Source organism: Saccostrea cucullata, unplaced genomic scaffold (assembly GCF_032062105.1).
Source record: "Saccostrea cucullata isolate Sc308-1 unplaced genomic scaffold, CSIRO_AGI_Scuc_v1 ctg532, whole genome shotgun sequence".
Lineage (NCBI taxonomy): Eukaryota > Metazoa > Mollusca > Bivalvia > Ostreida > Ostreidae > Saccostrea > Saccostrea cuccullata.
This window is the reverse complement of record NW_026936742.1, coordinates 227,232-248,223: the sequence shown is the minus strand read 5'-3', so window position 1 is coordinate 248,223 and position 20,992 is coordinate 227,232. Positions and strand designations below refer to the sequence as shown.

The following is a 20,992-nucleotide window of genomic DNA, read 5'->3' as shown; positions in this document are numbered from 1 at the left end:
CAGTTGAACCAGCTGACGTTACCATTCAATCAACGATCATATCGAACCCAGGCCAAGTACAGTACCCCTGTGACATATGCACAAGGGCAGTGAAATGTGGTGTTGCCTGTGATAATTGTGACAAATGGTATCACACCTCGTGCATGTCCATGACTACCCCAGAGTATATCCACCTTGCTAACACCTCCACGGTGTGGATCTCAGGGGCGGATCCAGCAATTTTTGAAAGGAGGGGTTCCAGGGTTGTGCCCCTCTAAACCCCCCCCCCCCAATACATACTCTCATGCAAAGATTTACAGAATTGTATGGAAAGATCTTAGGTTATAGTAAATACTATCTTTATTTTATGTCCTTTAAAAAAAAATTACCCCCAGTCCGAACAAAACAACAACGAAAAAAAAAACAAACAAAAACAAAACAAATACAAAAAAAAACCCTACACATTTCATAACTACGGAAGCTTTAAAATTGAATGGATTTGTATCATTTCCGGAGAGTATAAAGAATTTTCTTTAAGAATTTTAATAACTTTTTGGGGGTGGGATGCGGGTGGACTTTAAAATAAAGACTTACATGTTAGTTCCTTCAAAATATCCAGATATGATAATAAGGGTACAAACATAGTCAACACAGCCAAAGATGACGGGAATCCAATATCAAATGAAACATCGCATATTACATACCAGGGTATAATATACAAGATATATAAAAACAAGTAGAATATTTTCTACCATTCTTTCTTAAAAAAGTATAATAGAGAAGGTGAGTGGAGAAACTGAATGTGTGAGAATCTATCTATTCAATAAATAAGTAAGTATTATCCTCTCTCTCTCTCTCTCCACTAGGCAAAAAATAAAGGGGGGGGGGTTCCAACCCCCGGAACCCCCCCCCCTCTGGATCCGCCAATGGATCTGCAGTGCTTGCAACACCCCAAACAGATGTAAGATCTACAATTACATCTCAGTAGATGAGAATATATACAACAACCTCTCCGCCCCTAGCTCTGACACACCGTACAGTCTGTGCTCTTCCATTGGGAGTCCATTTGTTACATCATTTCCATTCCGAGATCATTCCCCCTCCCAAACAACAGAAGCGGAATCCTCAGAGTGATATCACTAAACTTCCAAAGCATAAAAAACAAAGTTCACGAGACTGAGGTACTTATTGATAACTCAGAACCTGACATCATTGTAGTGTACGCAAGTTTACATCAGTAAAGACTTCAGGTAAACAAGAAAAAGTCCATCCTTATAGAAACCTACTACCGCCCACCCAACATCACTTGTGAAAACAATGCACGTCTGGCTGTAGCATGAGCAAGGTTCGCTCTGAAAATTTAGATGGCGGGTGATTTAAACCTCCCAGACATTACCTGGTTTACCCAATCAATCATCTCCCATCAATATTCAAGCAAGATGTCAACAGAGTATTTGAACATCCCTGGTGATTGTGGAGTGGAGCAGTTTGTATGCACACCAACACAGGGAGATAAAATTTCAGATTAGTCCTGAACCCACAACCCATCACTTGTATACAACGTTGCAAAGTTATCCCAGGGGTAGGCGACCATGACCAGTCTTAATTGACTCCTTAATCCAGCTGCTAAGAAGTAAACCGGCCCGTTGGGAAATATACTCATAGGTTAAGACAGATATGTCATCTTTACGAAGAAACATCAACAACTTTGTACAAGACTAGTACTTCATCAGCAGACCTTTCACTTCTGTTGATACTCACTGGAACCTCTTCAGACACCACAATTAGCATCATGAACCGACATGTTCCTCACAGGCTAACACGAACCAGGGCATCAAACCCTTGCATCTATACAGCTAGCAGGCGTCTAGCACGCAAGAAACTACGTGCAATCCACAAAGCCAAGCAAAGAAGCAGCGTGACAAGAAAAGGTACCAGTCTTTGGAGTCAGATTGCCAGGTGAGCGTACTATTCGTCTTGCTTACCAACAATACGTGAATGACATCATCACCCCCAGCATCTCAGAAAATATCAAGAAGTTCTGGTCATTTATTAAAAGCAAACAAAAAAAAAACAACAAAAAACAAGAAGGCTCTTGTGTAGCACCATTACGGAATACTGATGGACTCATAACCAGCGACCAAGAAGCCAAGGGAATATCTTAAATGAACATGTAGTTTAAATCCCTATTTACAACGAAGTATATTAGCCAAGCTCCAGACAAGGGTTCCAGCCCATTACTGACAATGGACAGCATAACCATCAATTCATGTGGTGTACTCAAGCTTCCAGCTGGACAGTTTTAGCCGAAGGCTCAAGTGAGCTTTTCTGATCAAAATTTGTCCGTCGTCTGTCGTTGTCGTTGTCGTAAACTTTTCACATTTTCATCTTCTTCTCAAGTACCACTGGGCCAATTTCAACCAAACTTGGCACAAAGTATCCCTAGGTGAAGGGGATTCACGATTGTTCAAATGAAGGGCCAAGCCCTCTTCCAAGGGGAGATAATTATGAATTAGTGAAAAATTAATATCATTTAAAAAAATCTTCTTCTCAAGAACCACTGGGCCAGGAAAGATGAAACTCATGTGGAATCATCCTCAGGTAGTGTAGATTCAAGTTTGTTCAAATCATGACCCCCGGGGCTAGGGTGGGGCCAAAATGGCCGACCAAAGTTTTACATAGGAATATATAGGAAAAATCTTTTAAAAATCTTCTTCTTTAGAATCATTGAGAAAGGAAATATGAAACTTAAATGAAATTATCCTCAGTTAGTGTAGATTCAAGTTTGTTCAAATCATGACCCCTGGGGCTAGGGTGGGGCCAGAATGGCCGACCAAAGTTTTACATAGGAATATATAGGAAAAAATCTGTAAAAATCTTCTTCTTAAGAACCACTGGGCCAGGAAAGATGAAACTCATGTGGAATCATCCTCAGGTAGTGTACATTCAAGTTTGTTCAAATCATGACCCCTGGGGCTAGGGTGGGGCATAAATGGCCGACCAAAGTTTTACATAGGAATATATAGGAAAAATCTTTAAATATCTTCTTCTTAAGAACCACTAAGCCAGGAAAGATGAAACTCATGTGGAATCATCATCAGGTAGTGTAGATTCAAGTTTATTCAAATCATAACCCCCGGGGCTAGGGTGGGGCCAAAATGGCCGACCAAAGTTTTACATAGGAATATATAGGAAAAATCTTTTAAAAATCTTCTTCTTTAGAATCATTGAGAAAGGAAATATGAAACTTAAATGAAATTATCCTCAGTTAGTGTAGATTCAAGTTTGTTCAAATCATGACCCCTGGGGCTAGGGTGGGGCCAGAATGGCCGACCAAAGTTTTACATAGGAATATATAGAAAAAATCTTTAAAAATCTTCTTCTCAACAACCACTATGCCAGGAAAGATGAAACTCATGTGGAATCATCCTCAGGTATTGTAGATTCAAGTTTGCTTAAATCATGACCCCCGGGGCTAGGATGGGGCCAAAATGGCTGACCAAAGTTTTACATAGGAATATATAGGAAAAACTTTAAAAATCTTCTGATGAAGAACCTTTGGGCCAGGAAAGACAAAACTTACCGGGTATGTGGAATCATCCTCAGTTAGTGAAGATTCAAGCTTGTTCAAATCATGACCTCTGGGGCTAGTTTTGGGCCCAAAATGGCTGACCAAATTTGTACATAAGGATATATAGGGAAACCTTTTAAAATCTTCTTTTCAAGTACTTCAAAGCCATGATTAGTGATATTTTTCTATTTATATGGAATCATCCTCAGGTAGTGTAGATTGTACATTGTTCAAATCATAACACCCAGGAGGGTTAAAATTCAAGCCCCCCCCCCCCTCCCCCAGTAAACTTTCAGTTTTGATCTGATCTGTGCTTTTTCCTAGTAGATGTGCTCAGGTGAGCGATGTGGCCCTTGGGCCTCTTGTTTTTTGTGTTGTGGTTCTCTGGGGTTTGGAGCTGTGTTTGAAAAGAAATGGTTCTATGGGTCTTGGCCAGAAACCTGAAGGATTATATTATCTCAAGGAATTATTCCTTAACGTTCAACCACACAGGACTACCGGACCAGATGCCATACCAGCACGTTTTCAGAAGGAACTGGCAGAGGAGATTGTAAACATCGGCATTGACTTTTTTCCACATGTCTCTTAATGGCGGAAGTGTGCAAGATGACTGGAAGGTGGCCCATGTTGTCCCTATTTTTAAGAAAGGCGACAAGAGTTCAGCGGTTAATTACCGTCCTGTATCACTAACGTCAATCTGCTTCAAGATCTTGGAACACATTTTGCATTCCAATATCTTGGACCAGTTTGAAAGGAATTTTATCCTAACATCAGTAAAGACGGATTTCGTAGTAAGCGATCATTTGAGACTCAAATTAATTCCACAGTAAAAGACCTGGCTAGTAGCCTATCGAACGGCAACCAGATCAGAGGCGTATCGTCACAAACTTAAAAGTGGGGGGCTCAACTCCAGAAATTCTTTGACAAAAGAAAAAAAAAAGAAGAAAAAAGAAAGAAAGAAAATAAAGAAAGATTGAAAGTTCCACAAACTCGAAAATCCTATTTCGTGTGTGTGTGTTTGTGTGTGTGTGCGTGTGTGGCTCCCCCATACTGGGGACCTGCTACAGATACGCAAGTCGTAAAATGGGGACATAAAAAACATTGGGGACTTGATTTAAGTCCCCAAACTTTTTTTTCGTTGAAAACGAAAAATTGACATGTCTAAATCCTAAAAATATCAAAAAAATAACGTGTCCCAGTTACGGGGTTTTATCGGACACATGATTACACAGATATCGTGTTGATTGAAGTTGCCATCTTCACTTACACATCTCTGACGTTACACACTTCTAGATTACGCATGCGCGTGTGTAAAAAAAGCGGAAGTCCAATTGTGTTGAAGCGGGATACAAAAAAAACATGTGGAAAAGAAGACACAAAGGAAAGCCTGTGCACAGAATCCAAGATTCTTTTGATAAGGATGATTTTTATGCTGGAAAACGGTATGTTATCTACTTATTGGATAAATTATGGTGCGAGGAAACTTGCATCAAAGTATTGAAGGGGGGAGGGGGCAGTGTCGATTGCTGCATAGGCCTATCGGGTACTCAGTTGAAATGAAAAGACAGTTATTTATGTGATTTTCTTTCTTGAAATAGTACACAATTTATGCTATTCATTTCACAATGGTTTAAAATTCATCAAATGTGAGGTATATTAATCGAATGTGTTTTGTATTTCATGTCAACATGAAATGACCTTTACTAAGTTTTAACTGAACTAAATCCAGTCCACTTTAATTGGAGAAAATGGAAATGTAGTTTGTATGTGTGAGTTTTTTTTTAGCCAATAGTGAGATCAGATTGTACTACCCCCCCCCCCCCTTTCTTCTTGAGATCTGCAACTTAATTTGTTTTTAAAGCCAAACCTAAGATCGGGTTGTAGCAAACACCTCAACAACCCACCCCCTTCTTCTTGTCGAGCTCACCAACCTATTTCTGGTGTTGTTTTCTTTTCAATTATTAAAGCAAAAAGTGAGATCTGATTTTACCCCCCCCCCTTTTACTTGAGAGAGAACATACAATGTAGTTATCAATTCATCATAAATATATTTCACTTGTCCTATAATATATAAGCATTACTTAATACAATAATAGCCAATCTCAATTTTACTCAAAATGCACTTATTTTTTTTTATTTATTCAATTTGACAAAAACCACATGTGGCGCAAGTCATACATACAGTAAACAAATATAAAATATATAGTCACATAGATTTTCTTATATTACATGCATCACGTATGAAGTTACAAATATTTCTTGTAGAATTAACATCTGCTGGATTAAGAATTTCATAAGATATACATGTATTATTAAAAAGTGTACAAAATTCACTTCTTAGTTGTTTATATAGAGGACATACAAATAAAAAATGACGTCATCTTCAACGACATTTTTACAATTAATACAAAATCTTTCATCTCTTGGTATAATTGGGTTACAATATCTGCTTATTATCTACTTTTAATTATCTACTGCTAAAGAGCAAATAATTGAATATCAAACATAATATATTGTTTTCATGTTGTTTATATTAAAGAAACTTGGACTGAAATTACTTAAATGACAGTATAATTTCATTAAGTGACAATTATATTTTCCCCATTTTTTCTTAATTATTATCATTTTACTGCATTCTTTTTTAAAAAAATCACATTTGATGTGTCTAAGGGCCTGTATGTGTTATGGGCATTGGAATAAAAATGCTCAGAAAGAAAATATGGATAAAAACGTACGTCTTGAACAAATTTTATTAATGATTTTTTTTTAAATTATATAATTATTATCCTTAAACATGTTAAAAGATATATAATTAAACTAAAATATAAAAATCATGCAAACTTGTGTATATAAGATTTTTTTAATCAGGTCATTATATCCTAAAGCAGGACATTATACCTCTGTCGATTTTATTTAGCTGCAATAATGTAGCCCTCTCCCTTTTTTTTTTTTTTATTATGTCCAATAAAAAGTTTATATACTTCATTGTGCATTTTGCCACGATTCTCATAGAAGATAACAATATTTATTATTTCCACTAAAAATGATATTCTGTATGCACCAAAATTGACAAAAAACTATTTATTATAATCAGTCAGGACATTGTACTATAAGGGCATTATACACTTCCGGTGTAAACAGCTTACTCAGGAACTGAGGAAGCAGGTAAGGCATGGTTTGGACTGAAAAAAAAACAACGTCCTTGTTTGATTCCTTGAAACGATTGTGTAATTACAATGTATGTTCTGGAGACTTGAAGTCTGTACAAAGACACACTACATCAAAGTAGTTTCATGTCGACCGCTTTATACCTGTTAGACAGATCATGGATAAGCCTTTCCGAATTCCCTCGGTTTAATTCTCATTTCACTGTTAGTGTGTTTGTTTATATACAAACAGCTTTTAAATTGAATTTTTAAGAGTTAACTATAATTGTATATCATATGATATATCTTTTTTTAAAGCAGAGTGCATCATGTATTTAATTTTTGTATCCTTTCTATCAGAAAAGTCATAGGCTATAATAAGAATCATTTGACTTGTTTAATGTATTGTGGTATATTAAGTTTATTTATGTATTCTTAAATTATTTCATTTCGATCCCGCTGTAAATTATCTTGCTTATATTTGGAAACACCCACTTTTATGCGACCATCAGATCGGGGAGGATTGATTGATTGAATATTGTTTAACGTCCCTCCCCAGAATATTTCACTGATATGGAGACGTCACCATTGCCGGTGAAGGGCTGCAAATTTAGGCCTATGCTCGGCACTCAGGGCCTTTGAGCAGGGAGGGATCTTTATCATGCCACACCTGCTGTGACACGGGGCCTCGGTTTATACGGTCTCATCCGAGGGACCGCCCCATTTAGTCGCCTTTTACGACAAGCAAGGGGGTACTGAGGACCTATTCTAACCCGGATCCCCACGGGGAGAAGACAACTGGCTTTTATTCTCTATAGCTACACTCTTCACATACTAGAATCATCTTTTTGTCCATCTGTTTATATTGCTTTTATAGTTTATATTTGGGTTAGACTATATTTTGGTTTGGGATAAATTATGTACATCGTACGTACATTATAGCTGTTTTCTGTAAGACTTGTTAGAAATTTGTAAAGTCGGAATGCCAATATTGACCTCATAGAACAACACCTACATGTAGTATCGCGAGTACCTCACAGATATAAATTCTTACTACCGCTCTTTTGCAAGGGAGTAGAGAAGGCTCTAAATCTCACAATTTAGATTTTTCGGGTACGTATAACAATGTTTACACTAGTGACAATCGAATGATTCAAACAATTTTGATTGTATGATATCCAATATTTTAGAAAGCACAAAGTTTTATACTAATATTAACATTACATTTGGCGAAATTGGCTTGCATTCTTTTTAGCACTTTGGGGGGAAAGAAACTTCCGCTAAGTCAAGTACAGTATGCTAAATGTCTTGCACATATGTTCATAACGAAGAACTTTATGAAATGCACTAAATCAAATCTATACGCTGAACTTGCTCAAAAGTCAAATATTATATTTTTTATTATACACTTAGTAATAAATACAGGTTTTTTGCATATGCAATATGGCTGACGTCACAATAGCCGTATCAGCCCTGCAGGGCTGATATGGATTTGCGGGGCTGATAACCTATATCAGCCCTGCAAATCCATATCAGACCTGCAGGGCTGATACAGTTATTAGCTCACCTGAGCCGAAGGCTCAAGTGAGCTTTTCTGATCAAAATTTGTCCGTTGTCTGTCGTTGTTGGCGTTGTTGTCGTTGTTGTTGTTGTCGTCGTCGTCGTAAACTTTTCACATTTTCATCTTCTTCTCAAGAACCACTGGGCCAATTTCAACCAAACTTGGCACAAAGTATCCTTAGGTAAAGGGGATTCAAGTTTGTTCAAATGAAGGGCCACGCCCTTTGCCAAGGGGAGATAATCATGAATTTATTAAAAATTAATGGCATTTTTAAAAAATCTTCTTCTCCAGAACCGCTGGGCCAGGAAAGATCAAACTCATGTGGAAGCATCCTCAGGTAGTGTAGATTCAAATTTGTTCAAATCATGACCCCCGGGGCAAGGGTGGGGCCAAAATGGCGGACCCAAGTTTTACATAGGAATATATAGGAAAAATCTTTAAAAATCTTCTTCTCAAGAACCACTGGGCCAGGAAAAATGAAACTCATGTGGAATCATCCTCAGGTAGTGTAGATTCAAGTTTGTTCAAATCATGACCCCTGGGCAAGGGTGGCGCCAAAATGGCCGACCCTAGTTTTACATAGGAATATATAGGGAAAATCTTTAAAAAATCTTCTTCTCCAGAACCACTGAGCCAGGAAAGATGAAACTCATGTGGAATCATCCTCGGATAGTGTAGATTCAAGTTTGTTCAAATCATGACCCCTGGGGCAAGGGTGGGGCCAAAATGGCCGACCCAAGTTTTACATTGGATTTGGAATATATAGGAAAAATCTTTTAAAATCTTCTTCTCCAGAACCACTGAGCCAGGAAAGATGAAACTCAAGTGGAATCATCCCCAGGTAGTGTAGATTCAAGTTGTTCAAATCATGACCCCTGGGGCAAGGGTGGGGCCAAAATGGCCGACCCGAGTTTTACATAGGAATATATAGGAAATATCTTTAAAAATCCTTCTCCAGAACCACTGAGCCAGGAAAGATGAAACTCATGTGGAATCATCCTCAGGTAGTGTAGATTCAAGTTTGTTCAAATCATGACCCCTGGGGCAAGGGTGGGGCCAAAATGGCCGACCCAAGTTTTACATAGGGATATATAGAGAAACCTTTTAAAATCTTCTTTTCAAGTACTTCAAAGCCATGATTAGTGATATTTATATGGAATCATCCTCAGGTAAGGTAGATTCTAGTTTGTTCAAATGATGAACGCCTGGAGGGGGGGGGGGGGTAAATTCAAGCCCGATGTGCTCAGGTGAGCGCTGTGGCCCCTGGGCCTCTTGTTGTGACGTTAATATCACACCCTTAATAAATTAAACCACAAAAACAGTACTGGTGATCATACACAATTTTTGGTGGGTTCATATTCTTGTAATTTTAACTTTTTGAAAATAAATTTAATCTTATTTTACAAATACATGTAATTATAGATTATTTTCAAATTACGGATCGAGTGCATTGAAATAGACGTAGAAACAAACCAAAATCGTATGAGACAATAGACCATGTACATGTAGTATGTTAGTTTACTGAGGCCGCAGGCGATTCAAAAGTTAGCCAATTTATTCGACATTGTTATTTAATGTTATTGAATTTCCAAATGTTTGACACATTTGTTCTTGTCTCCAACAAATGTATACACTCATGATTTAAAGCATAGTATAATAACACATTATGATTAGTGTGCAAATCGGATGATTTTTATTAAGTGGTTACTCGCTTCATCTTCCAATCGAGTACCCGGTTACTCGGATGATTTTTGTTGAAAACATCAATATCTATTATTTATCTTTTTCTATACTTATCGGTATAGTAATCTGCAAATATACTGTATATGGACATTATTTTTACAATACACACAATATACGATATCATCAAAGATTTACTGTTTTAAAATAAAGAAAATAAGGAAGTCGACACACCGAGAAGACAAATAAATATATCATTGTCAATCACCATTTTACACTTTCCTTTTCAGCCCCCGAAATATGTCGCAATCAACATGATCAAGGAGAATAATTATTTACATACTCCATAATTAATAGTCAGTATGTGGAGTTTCCAGTAAATCGCTGGTTTCCGAATATTTTAAGATTAGGTGATTTTACAGATTTTGAATCAGCTGTTCTTCTGGTAAACTCCAAGCTTATTATGTCTGCGACGGCATCTCGTTAAATTATCAAATGAGGTATAACTCAGGTCTTCAAAAGATATATACCCCAACAAATCAAAGCTATCAATTATATAAACTGTGAACACTAATCAAAACAGTTTAATCCACTACAACCATGCACTAGATATAGTCTAATGGTATCTAAAATTAGCGAAATATGTAAGTTAGTATACCGGTACATTTATAAATTAATTATTAAACATTTCTATGCCTTTACTATGGAGAATTCATTTTATCCGAGTAACTGAATAGCAGTTTTACTAACCGATACTCACATCGTTCGACAGTTAAGAAACCTCTCTACACTGCACACTAAAGAGTTCTGATTCTAAGGTATTTTTCTGCAGTTAGAATGATCTGCCCTTAGAACTAAATTCTAAAAAATATAAATTTACACAATATTTCTCAATTTGTAATCAATTTAAGTATTCTCAACATTTTAAAAGGCCAGGATAAATTAACTGAACGTGTTATTTACATGTATTTTCTCTACTGAAGTAATTAACAGCGATATCTATTCACTGATACTGTGTTGTCTTTGAACATTTTTCCTGGGGGTAAATGCCACGCACCATACATTGAAAATTAGATAGATAAGCACAATATAAGCTCCTTTATGCAATATATTTTTCTCAATGTCCAAAAAATATTTTGCACTGGTGTAGAGAGGGTCCTTAACCAGCTACTCATTGCCAACACTAATTATGATTGTAATTTATCAGCTTTATCAAATGTTTAAAAGTGGAAAAAATATTATTAAACAATAGATACTCAACTATTTACTAAGAAAGTAGTTTAGTGCATTGGTATCTAGCATGGTAACATTTACAATGACACGTTTTAAAACGCCCAATTTGATTGGTCAAAAAAAAATATATGGTTGGTCAACGTGGTCAAGAGGGAAAACCCCAAAACCTCCTGGAACTTTAATTTGAAGTGAACTCACTCTGAGGTACGCCCAAAAAATGCCCAAGGAAAAGGTGTCTTGTCCAACCAGAGAGCACCTTAATCCCTGATCATTTAATTTCTATGCTTATTGTATAGAAATGGGAACTCAATAGTATTACAAACTTTTACTTTGAGAATAATATTGATAAATTTCTGTATAAAAATGCTTTTACAACATGTATTAAAGATTTGTTCCTAATTTTAAAAAAAATTCCAATACATTTATGATTTTTTTTTTTGTTAGAATGTTCAAGGCAACCAGAAGATTGAGTCCATCCTGAACATAGAGACAACACAGATACTAGCAAAGCTGGATAATATTGCTAGAGGATTAGTTAATGCAACTCAGCAAGGACTAGTGATGGATATGTTCCAGGTTCCACAGCTAGGAGTATGTCAGGAAGAAAAGCCTCATCATTAAAAGTGTTACAGGTGAATTATTTAGGAATTTAAGAAATAAAGAGGATAGATAAAGATATACTAGGGAATTAATTTTTTTTGGTTCATGATCACATCTATTGAGAAGCCAAAGGCAAAAGTATTGCATGCAGTAAATATTGTTTGGATGTAATCACACTTATATCATTGTATACAAATAACCTTTATCCGTATTGATAAATGTTTTGAATTTATTTCAGATAATATAAATCTAAATTCATTCCTGTGTCAAATTATATTTTCGTTTCCAATGTCTTTGTTCAAGAGACAATTACAAATAGTCAAATTAATGCACTTTATTCCTCCATCGATATACTTGTTCATTGCTAAAAAAAAAATCACGTGCGGGGGGAACAAATATAGAGACAAGAAGGAGAGCTTGTAGCACAATTATTGGCGGAATCAATTCTATGTAATATAAAGAATAACTGTCATTTTCAATTTCATGACAATGATCAATCGATTGGCTTGCATAATAACTTAATGCATAAATGCCTTCTGCGTTTATGCAAATTATCACGCAAACCAATTGATTCCTTTCAAGAACCACAGGGCCAGGAAAGATGAAACTCATGTGAAATCATCCCCAGGTAGTGTCGATTCAAGTTTGTTTAAATCATGACCCTGGGGGTAGGGTGGGGCCAAAATGGCTCATCAAAGTTCTACATAGGACTAGATAGGGAAATCTTTTAAAATTGTCTTCTCAAGTACTTCAAAGCCATGATTAGTGATATTTATGTTGAAACATCCTCAGGTAGTGTAGAATTAAATTTGTTCAAACCATTATAACGCCTAAGGGTAGGGTGGGGCCACAATTCTGAATCAAAGTTTACATAGAAAAATAAAGGGAGAAATCCCAAGAACAGAAAAGCTATGTTTAGTCATATTGACATATAAGCATCCTCATGTATTTAGGATTTAAATTTATTCAAATTATTGCCCTTTGGGGCAAGAAGGGAAACAATGGGGAATCAGATTCAAATTATTACGAAGTTATATATAGGAAGAAAATGTTTTTAAAAATATTTTTATCAAGAATAGTAAAGTCATATGCTGTGTTTATATGAAGGCATTGTAAAGTAGGATTAATTTAAGCCCCCCACCCCCTTTCAGTAAACTTTTCCTGATCTGATTTGTGGTTTTTCCTAGCTGATTTGCTCAGTTGAGCAATGTGGCCCCTGGACCTCTTGTTTGAAATTACTGGGATCAAAGCTGTTGATTATTGCTCAAAAGTTTATCATATACATACACATTTTATTCTGGTTGAAATGTTTGTAATTTTACAATTAAGTTGCAATTTTTTCAGAGGCACTAAAGGAAACTGATGGCATTGTTTTTGTGTGGGTGATGAGAATAAGAGTGAGGAGGAGATAGATGATAGTCGAGACAATCAGGATGTCCATACTGTCACTCCAGGTACTGTATACACACTGCATTACCCATTTGAAGCAATAAGTTTCTTAACTTGAAATTATATGCAGAAACTCAGCATGGCCAGCCAGTCTACATGCATGGAAAATTTTCTTAAGACTTGATATTGAGTATTACTAGTAGAGCTTTAGTCTAAAATGCAAACAGGTGTTTCTGTTCAAGGATAGGCCAGAGTTAGGCAGAGTATAGTTCAGACACAAGTTATTTGCATTGATTGAACTATACCAATTTCAAAGTCATAACATTTCATAAATATGTCTTCTGAATGGAGATGGAGGAGTTAACTGAGATTAAATTCCTAATCAACAAAATATTTTACTGGATGTGAATTTATATAGCAAAGCTTTCAAGTACACAGACCATTCAAATAAAGAAAGTACCTATGTACCACAAATATACTAGTAAACAATCATTCTCCTGCCAGATTATATTTTAGTTGAAAAAAATTGCTTTAACTCTTAAAGCTATTTTTATTATTATTTTTTTTGTACAGACTGTACCACCAACCAAGGAAAATTGTATTCTGAAAATCTCATTTTAGGGAAGAAGAAGTCATTTCTGATCCTAGATCTACTGTGGAAGATTCTACATGCAAGTGACAAGAGATACAAAAAAATCCCAAAGACATCATGAAAAATTAATTTAATCAACAGACATTGTGGAAAAGATTTTCTAAAAAAATTGTAATAGGACCTTAGAGAAGTGTAAAACACCAAGGATATAATCTTGTTAAAAACAGAGAAAATCTTGATTAACATTCTACTTTCAATTGATATACTTTGAGAAATATGAAAAACACTGTTTTAGAGCCACAGTAATGGAGGACATTGAATTCTTTGCAGCAGTTTTATCATTAGGCCATTCCAATTTTTTTCTGTGTGTAGTGTCTGCAGATGGATTGGTATTGAGGTCATGCAAATTAAGAACAAACACAAAATAAAATTGACAAATACAAATCTTTGACAAGCAATTTACTCTTCTGGGATCAGCATCTCTCTTTTTTTAAAAGTGATGTGCTAAATTTTTTTTTTTTTTTTTTTTTTTTTTTTTTTTTTTTGTTTCATTAAACTAGTAGTAGTAGTAGTTTAATTTAGCTATAATATGAGGAAAATTCTCAAATGATGCTAAAGGAGTTATAGAACTTTGCGTAAAATGTTGTTTTTTCCCCTTTTGGTTTGTGATTTTTTTTTGGAAGGAAAGAAATGTTTTGAAATTAAGGTTGGATGCTAAACAAAGAAAAAAACTTGGAATGGCCTCATATAACCTACATGGACTAAACTTGCATAAATGAAGAGTGCTTAAGAAGCTGTGCATGATGTATGTAGGAAATGATTTTGAAGTATTAAATATTTTATGCAAAAGGAAATTTTCTCAAAAAAATGATTAAGCATTAATTTTTGAAAAAAAAAATATTGTTTGATCTCTTCAGTTCAAGTTATATGCAAAAATACATATTTCATTCTTTATAAACACTATGATGAATTGAATAATAAAGAGTTGGGTTTGATGCATAAATAGTCCTGTTCTTATACTAGTTCTTTGAAAATCACCCCCTGTCCCATTTCTAACATCAAAATAAAGTATGGAGTATTTCTCATTTCCTTTAACAAAGATTTTTTATAGAGTCCTGAGATTGGAAGTTAAACAAGATTTCAAATTTCTTGAAATATTAAAAATGCAAAAAAAAGGAATTTTCAGGATATGAGAGAATTCAAATGGGACTTTGAGACTTGGTCAGTTAATTGGTATATATATGGAGGGCCATTTTATGGATAAAGTGAACCTAGCTCTTTTCACCATTTCAATAGATTACACAGTCACCAAGTATCAAAATGATAAACTGATGCATTGGTTACCAAAACTGAGTACTTTTGATTTCTCACAATTCACAGGGCCAAAAAAAGCTTTCAGTGAATCTTGCTCTTTATTACATTTATGTCTGTAAACTTTTACCATGTGCAAACGTCCTTTGTTTCTAGAAATGCCATTATCTTCTGTAAGTCCCCAAACTTTTAACATGTGTATAAGGTCCTCAGTCTCTATAAATACCTGTATCATGTGTAAGTCCCCAAACTTTTAACATGTGTATAAGGTCCTCAGTCTCTATAAATACCTGTATATCATGTGTAAGTCCCCAAACTTTTAACATGTGTATAAGGTCCTCAGTCTCTATAAATACCTGTATCATGTGTAAGTCCCCAAACTTTTAACATGTGTATAAGGTCCTCAGTCTCTATAAATACCTGTATCATGTGTAAGTCCCCAAACTTTTAACATGTGTATAAGGTCCTCAGTCTCTATAAATACCTGTATCATGTGTAAGTCCCCAAACTTTTAACATGTGTATAAGGTCCTCAGTTTCTATAAATACCTGTATCATGTGTAAGTCCCCAAACTTTTAACATGTGTATAAGGTCCTCAGTTTCTATAAATACCTGTATCATGTGTAAGTCCCCAAACTTTTAACATGTGTATAAGGTCCTCAGTCTCTATAAATACCTGTATCATGTGTAAGTCCCCAAACTTTTAACATGTGTATAAGGTCCTCAGACTCTATAAATACCTGTATCATGTGTAAGTCCCCAAACTTTTAACATGTGTATAAGGTCCTCAGTTTCTATAAATACCTGTATCATGTGTAAGTCCCCAAACTTTTAACATGTGTATAAGGTCCTCAGTCTCTATAAATGCCTGCATCATGTGTAAGTCCCCAAACTTTTAACATGTATATAAGGTCCTCAGTCTCTATAAATACCTGTATCATGTGTAAGTCCCCAAACTTTTAACATGTGTATAAGGTCCTCAGTCTCTATAAATACCTGTATCATGTGTAAGTCCCCAAACTTTTAACATGTATATAAGGTCCTCAGTCTCTATAAATACCTGTATCATGTGTAAGTCCCCAAACTTTTAACATGTGTATAAGGTCCTCAGTCTCTATAAATACCTGTATCATGTGTAAGTCCCCAAACTTTTAACATGTGTATAAGGTCCTCAGTCTCTATAAATACCTGTATCATGTGTAAGTCCCCAAACTTTTAACATGTGTATAAGGTCCTCAGTCTCTATAAATACCTGTATCATGTGTAAGTCCCCAAACTTTTAACATGTGTATAAGGTCCTCAGTCTCTATAAATACCTGTATCATGTGTAAGTCCCCAAACTTTTAACATGTGTATGAGGTCCTCAGTCTCTATAAATACCTGTATCATGTGTAAGTCCCCAAACTTTTAACATGTGTTTGAGGTCCTCAGTCTCTATTAATACCTATATCATGTGTAAGTCCCCAAACTTTTAACATGTGTATAAGGTCCTCAGTCTCTATAAATGTTCTTATCTTATTCAAGTCCCCAAACATTAGGTATGTGTATAAGGTCTCAGTTTCTATAAATATATGTATAAAGTCTTCAGTTTCTTTTATTAGCCTTATCATGTATAAGTCCCTAAAACTTTTATATGTGTATAGATCCTCAATTTCTTTTTATATCTTAATCTTAAGTAAGTCCCTAATTTCTATATACACGTACATGTATATATATATATATCTTGATCTTGTCCCTAAAGTTTTACCATGTGTGTAAGATCCTCAGTTTCTTAATTTTCAAACTGTGCAAGTCCAAAAATTTTAACCGTATGTACAAGGTCTTCAAAAAACCCTTTTCTTGTTTGTTGGTACATGTTGTTTAATGTCCCTGCAAATTTTGTCCTATATTTGGCACGTACGGACATGGAGAAGTGAGGGATCTTTTCCGTGCAAACATCTGCTGCATCAAGGGAACTGGTTTCATCCGAAGGATCGGTATCCACGTGCCACAGTTGTATTCGAACCTGTGACGTAAGGATCAATTAACCCCAATTAATTGCAAATCTAGAGCAGACGCTCTAACCACTGCGCCATGCAGGCGAGACACCTTTGTCTTGTGTAAGTCCTAGCTTAAATCATACCATAATGAATATAATCTTTTAAAATAATAAAAACATAATGTAATGCGATATTACATGTAGTTAATAAAAGTGTCCTTTTATAACATGCATACATGTATTTCTTATCAAATAAGTTCAAGAGCTCTTGTATTTTAAAGGCTGATACAGAGCAGTATCGGTAACAGCTACAGTAACTTTATTTCCGACGCTCAATGATAAACAGGCACACTCAATAATAAACAGGCACATATCATAGGGGTGGGGGTTGGGGGGTTGGCCACCCCCTTTTTTTCCAGACATTTTTTTAACTATATAAATTGTTTATTGAAAGCCCCCCTCCACCACACACTTTTGGAATAGGATTACTGAGTATATATTTGGACAATTTTTTTCGGGTAAGTTGAATTTTTAAAAATTATTTCTGGGGCTGTACTCCCCTTTTTTCAACATAGATGCCCCCTTCCATTTCTGCTTGTCAAGGAATATTTGCTTGGTATTGCCCCCCTCCCTGAAAATATTTGTGCAGCCCCCATCCCCCCAAACAAACGCACACTAAAATTGCTTCCTACCAGTCAGATTGTGGTTCTCGTAATGGCTTAGCAAAGTAAAAAAAGGGAAATTTTAGCTCACCTTTACGATGAGAGCATGTATATCGTCGGCGTCATACAGGTTAAAGATTAAGGGTCCATGATTTAATGTTTTTTCATTTTAATATTTATTTAATAATTATAGCAACGTTAACGAGAAATTTTAAAAGCTACATACATGTATTTGTTTACAGTTTTACTATTTCAGCACGATACTTTGAGAGAGGACTTGTAATACTTTGTGTATTATTTTGAAAGACATCATCGGGAATAATTGTCCTTTTTGTCCATGTGTCACTAAAATCACAAACACAAAAAAGGTCTGAAATGCTCTAAGTATTTTTTGTTTTTCGCTTAAACTCACAATATTTATCGTGAGATTTTGGGCTATAATATTCTAATTTTAAATTTTGCTCCAGATTGCAAAACAAAATAAATTACTTTTCTGTATAATCTATCTAAAAATGGATAAGGATATAAAGTTTATAAGGATAAGGTTTATAAGGATAAGGTTTATAATTAAAGAGTTATGTTATATTAATAAAATATATATTGTATTATGTAGGTCGTGGCCGCAATCGCCAAATCAAAAATAAATGATTTTAAGAAGTTATATTTGTCTTCATCGTCTTTAATAATTAATTACTTTTTTGTATAATCTATCTAAAAATGTGCAAATTTGAGCAGGCGATTTTAATTCAGAATAAAACTTTGAGGATAGCAGTAGGTTATTGCTTTAATACTAGAACGATCTTGTACCGCCTAGTGTGCATATTACAAAAAAAGAATATTGCTTATATTTTTTGGTGAAGTGAATAGGTTAATTAATAAACGAGAAATACTTATCAAAATCTTTTGGTTATTTTAAAGTTAAATCCATATTCAAAATGAATACGTCATCGAACAGGTTCGATGATTTGGTACATAATGGAAAACATTTTTACATTCTCTCTTTAATTTTGTTTAAAACGTACGATTTTTAAGTTTCACTGTCGAAATTTCAAAGAAGGATCAGAATATTTCTTTTTTTTTTTTAAATCAAATTTATTTATCAAGCAATCATGAATAGTTTTCAGTGTCAAACACGGATAATTTAAAGTTAAAACTACTTTCATTTTTGGTGCCAAAATAAAGTAAATACTGATTCTCAAGAGTTTCTCCAGGAACCTCGAGCGATATATCCTAGCTCGCCACTTTTGCTCTCCACTCAAACGCGAATTCCGGTTGGACTGATGTACAACTATAGTCGAGAAAATAAATATTAATCATTACTACGTGAACAATATGAATAAATCGTCAAAACCCCAAAATAATCGCTCCACCAAAAAAAACCCTATATGTTATAAGAGAGATGTATACTGGAGTATTTTTTTTGTGGAGCGATAATTTTGGGGTTTTGGAAATTTATTCATATTATACACGTCCATGTACATGTCTAATAAGCTACGGGGTTTAATATCGGGGGGGGGGGGGGGGGTCCTGTCCACAAATTCCTGTGCTTCTGCCTTCTACTGGTAAACGACAGCTATATTTATGATATTTTAAAAGTTATTTTATAAATGAGAGATAAGTAACTAAATGTAATTTTCAGATCCAATGTTTTGCTTAAAGAATCTATTTAAATCGCTGGACAAGATTTTATTTATGTTATAATTGCTTTATGATGGAGATTATTCTTTATTTAGAGTTCATATTGACACACTGTTTGTTCCAAACATATATATCTAGCATACAGTATAGGGGGAGGGAAACTGGTCCCTCAGTTTTTTTCAAAACATACATCTAACTTTTACTATAAAAATGATCCTTGAAAGGTTTCTTGTTCTACCTCTGTTACAGCAAAGTTCTAAGCAAGGCTATTACTGAGTATTTTGAAAAAAATCTGCCGTGAACCTACCTCTCACGTCCCAAAGGAATGGATGAAAAATGAATAATAGATTTTCAACAAAACATGGGGTGATGTTGAGAAGTAGAACCATGCCTATTTTTCACTGGCTTGATCTTCAATTACGACGTGCACTACTCAGATTATTACACTGACCGTATCGTTCAAGGACTTACCGCATGCTTTTCATAGGCGAATACAATATTTGTGATAAGGGGGGTGGGGTGGATAACTTCGTTCAGGCAGTGGGTCTTAGGAACGAAGTCCGCGGAAGCTCCTGGCTTTTTGTGTAAAACCAGGTACAAAAAAGGGGAATGGGTTACTTATGTACACTATGATATTTCACTTGAAAAAAAAACGAACAAACAAGACCAGATTTGAAAAATAGCATTTGTACATCCACAAGATTTCACAAAAACAGTCATAAAATTACCATTTATTAATTATAAAAAACCAACGTATTGCACTATTAATATTAGTCATATGTCACTTTGATACTTTGAATTTTTTTTTTTTTGGGGGGGGGGGGGGGGGGGGGGACCTCCACACCCCCTTTAATCCGCCATTACTTTTATAAATCGTAATATTATTATAAATATTATCTACAACCTTGTTTATTAAAATACTGAATACAATAAATTATGTTACAGATATGAGTACCACTTTTGGATAAACATTACGCTGAATTATAATTTTTTGAAAAATGCGCAGATTCACAAATATCTGTAGTTTACGACTAAACAATTTATCCGTGCTAAACGAGGGAGGATTTGAATGCCCTTTGATGTCTTTATTTAATAATATCAATGAAATTAAAATCAAAATAAAATTCGTTTGCTTGAACACAGAACTTGTTTAAGAGAACTTTGAATTTTTCAAAATGTTTTCATTCATATCACATAATCAGAAAATATTGTTCATCAAGATTAGTATATGCTTGAACCGATACAAATGAGGATTTTTTCCTTTATTTTAATTTATTTTTTGCTGTTTTGGTAGTAATGGCAAGTTGTAAAATTGAAGAAACTTACATATGTGCTCTACCCAACCCTTCCCCTTTGTTTGGGTTAGGACAGTCACGTGGAATGCATGTGTTTGAGAGAGAGAGAGAGAGAGAGAGAGAGAGAGAGAGAGAGAGAGAGAGAGAGAGAGAGAGAGAGAGAGAGAGAGAGAGAGAGAGAGAGAGAGAGAGCTAAATTGACGGATTTACTTTTAATTCATTCCAGGCTTTAAATGTCATGTTTATGTATTTATTTTTATTAATTTGAAATTCAGTATTCTGAATAATTCTGTATTGAACGTTGCATTTTACAAATCTATCCCATGTTAATGCAGCTAACGAATTTATTAACAAGTC

General features: G+C 35.0%; 1 long non-coding RNA gene across 1 annotated transcript; it reads left to right on the top strand.

The window, feature by feature from the left end:
- The first annotated feature begins 6,682 nt into the window (after positions 1-6,682).
- LOC134246414 (uncharacterized) lies at positions 6,683-14,595 on the top strand. Its single transcript, XR_009987625.1, has 4 exons — positions 6,683-6,715; positions 11,615-11,802; positions 13,115-13,224; positions 13,781-14,595. It is a non-coding gene; the product is annotated as an uncharacterized LOC134246414 (long non-coding RNA).
- Positions 14,596-20,992: the final 6,397 nt, after the last annotated feature.